Source organism: Impatiens glandulifera, chromosome 8 (assembly GCF_907164915.1).
Source record: "Impatiens glandulifera chromosome 8, dImpGla2.1, whole genome shotgun sequence".
NCBI lineage: Eukaryota > Viridiplantae > Streptophyta > Magnoliopsida > Ericales > Balsaminaceae > Impatiens > Impatiens glandulifera.
The window spans coordinates 39,498,311-39,501,270 of record NC_061869.1 but is presented as its reverse complement, the minus strand read 5'-3'; positions in this window follow the sequence as shown (position 1 = coordinate 39,501,270).

Genomic DNA, 2,960 nt, shown 5'->3' with positions numbered 1-2,960 from the left:
AACATAAACCTTCAAAGTTTTACCCTCTTTTATTTCCTTTCCAATGGCTTCGTCGAGGTAATTTCCCGTTTTGAGGAGTTTCTTTATGTTTTGGAATGTTTTGATGGCGAATCCAACAAAATATCGATCTTTAACATTATCCAGAATCATGTCGATTTGTCATTGTTTGTTAGGTAGAGAAACAATCTTCAGCAATAGCTTTCCACATTTTGATGAAGACCGCGAATTTCTTGTATTCGTCTTATTTCACATTCTTGAGCTTCTTCTCCGGCCATTCTAAGCTGAGATGCATGCTGAAACGCTCTATGAAGGCTAACATGAGTTCATCGATAGTTTGTAGATAAACTATCTTCTTTTAATGATACCAACTAAGGGTTGGACCATCTAAATACTGGGGAAATAGATGGAGGATTGTTGGTTCTCCCATATATAAAAGTGTCATAGCCATGGTATATATCTGAAAGAAAGCATTAGAGTTTGTCTTGCCTACATACTTTGACAAAGAAGGGATCATTGCTCGTTCGACTATTTTCATGACGTTTTTCCAATCATGGTGTTCATCCAAGCTGCCTTTGATCAATTGATTAAGCTGCTCTTGAACTTGTCCTGGTTATCATTTAATTGAGCCATTTGGACCTAGTATTCCATAGGAGGAATGATCGTAGGGTTTGCCACTTCTTGAGCGTCAGGGTTGTCTATAACTTCTGACTAAGTCCTTGCTGACCTATTATCATCTTCAGGAGGATCTTCATAGATAGAGGCTTCTTCCACACGACGATTTTGGGTATTAATCCTGATGGGAGTAGAAATAGGTATAGCCGGCGGTGGCTGTCGTGATGAGGATGGTTGCTCTGGGATCGAGATGGCAGGATTAGTCACCTAACTTGTTAATATCACCAATTGTTCAATTACATATTGAAGAGTACCTTTCATCATAGCAATAGTTGGAGATATTGTATCCTTATCGTTCTTTATATTTCCTTTGGTTATGGCTTGGCGCAAAAAACGTCCAGTTCTTAGATCTCTTCTTCGTTGGTCTTTACTTGTTCAAAAGTGACTGGCACACTATTAAGAATGAGAGAGCGATATATGAAGCTTTTGCAGATGTAAAAATACAAATGCAAGATATGAGATATTAATTTAAGAGAATAAGGATTTTATGCATGCTTTAAATAGATAGACAAGCATAGAGTTGTATCTAAACATACTCACGGCGTTTGTTATAGAGTGACTCTCTTATTGATATTTTACAAAAGAGTCTAAATAGGAAAAAATCTTAGATGAAAGTACAAACTTCCTAAGTCCATACATAGTCTGGTTCGATATAAGCATTCTCCTCTACTTGATGTAGAGAATTAGGGGAGAACCCCTCCTACTCATGGTGAGAGATCGGTATGAATTGTTTAAACCCATAAGTGTTTCTGCCAATACAATGCTAGAAGGGTCTTTGTTGCCTTTCTACAACTAATGGGATACCTCGATGATCCTTGTAGAAGGATTGTCATTTGCTGGCTTGATAAAGTAGTGAGCGAGCAGGAAGGACATCGTAATTATAGATGATCCTCCTTTTATCGAGACTTCTCCATCCTTGATCTTCAATTCGGCACAAGCCGTAAAATTGATGCACATGTCGGAGATGATGGCATCAGAGGTTGCTTCGGAGTAGTGGTACTCCTTTTTTAGAAGTCTCATGATGGATATCGAGTCTATGAATGACTTTAGATTTATAAAATTCTTGTTATCTATTATTAGAATAGCCCGAAAATTTTCTATGGTGGGACACATAATCCTACTACCGAGGATGAAGGCTCTTTGGTTAGGATTCCACCTTTGTTGCATTTCCATCATAAAGTTAGGGTTGACTTCGTATTTCAGGAATTTCAGGATAGGTTTGAGGCCATAGTCTTCGAAGTACCACTATTTTCACGAAAGTACATCATCCAAAGGAGCAGTTCGGCATAGTCAACATGGCCATCGTGGATGACTGTGACAGTAGGAGAGAGAATGTATTGCAATCGTAATAAAAAAAAGCAAATGAGTATACAAATAACATGACCTATAGATAAACATCTGGTAAGGTTTTATACATAATTTCTTTAAAAAAAAGAACTTCTGATGTTACATTTAAAAATTCGGAGTTCTTTAGAGTTTGCTTACTTGATTATACTAGGATTCTAAGTTTGTGTTGCTTTGTACAAAACGGTAAGACTTAGGGCTCCTCTTCAGAGGGAGCTAGTTTGACTACAACATGTGGAGGTGACAGAGCTTACACTTTCTTCTTCTTGTTGTTGGAGGTGGAATTCATCCATGATTTTGTCGTTGTATTCCTTGTAATCCTTGGGGATTCTAATCTTGACACAGTCATTCCAAAGCTCAAATAGATAGAAAAGTCATAGTGTTGTATTGGCCTTTCTATGGCAACGATACAGTCATGGTAAGGGGGCATGTAGTCGCACCCAAACTATTTGAACAGTTCACTGGTGTAGTATATAGTAATCCATTCGAGGCCCATGAGTATAATTATGGGTTGTTCGCTCATCAAATGGATCATCTTCTTGATACCGTACCATGGCAGAAGCGCTCGAATGATATCGTCACCGTGGACACCCATCACGTTGCCAAGAGGTGGATGAGGAATGCACTCCATCTTCTTTATAACCTAGACATAGAGGATGATATGAGCTCCTCTTTCATTGAGAGAGTAAGAAAAGTATGACTTGTTGAGACCCATCAGTGTCTTTGCCAAGATGATCCCAATATGTTCCTTATTTCCACCTCTAAGATGATAAACTACCTCCAAGATTCTTGTGGATGGAGGGTGATTGCTCGAGGGAGAAAGAAGGAAATGATCTACCATAATGGTCATGGTGACTAGAGAAGCGCCGAAGCTTAGTGGAGGAATTTCTACGGCTTGGGTTGTCATATTGACCTAGCGAGGGAGGTCCAAGTGAGTTCTGGAA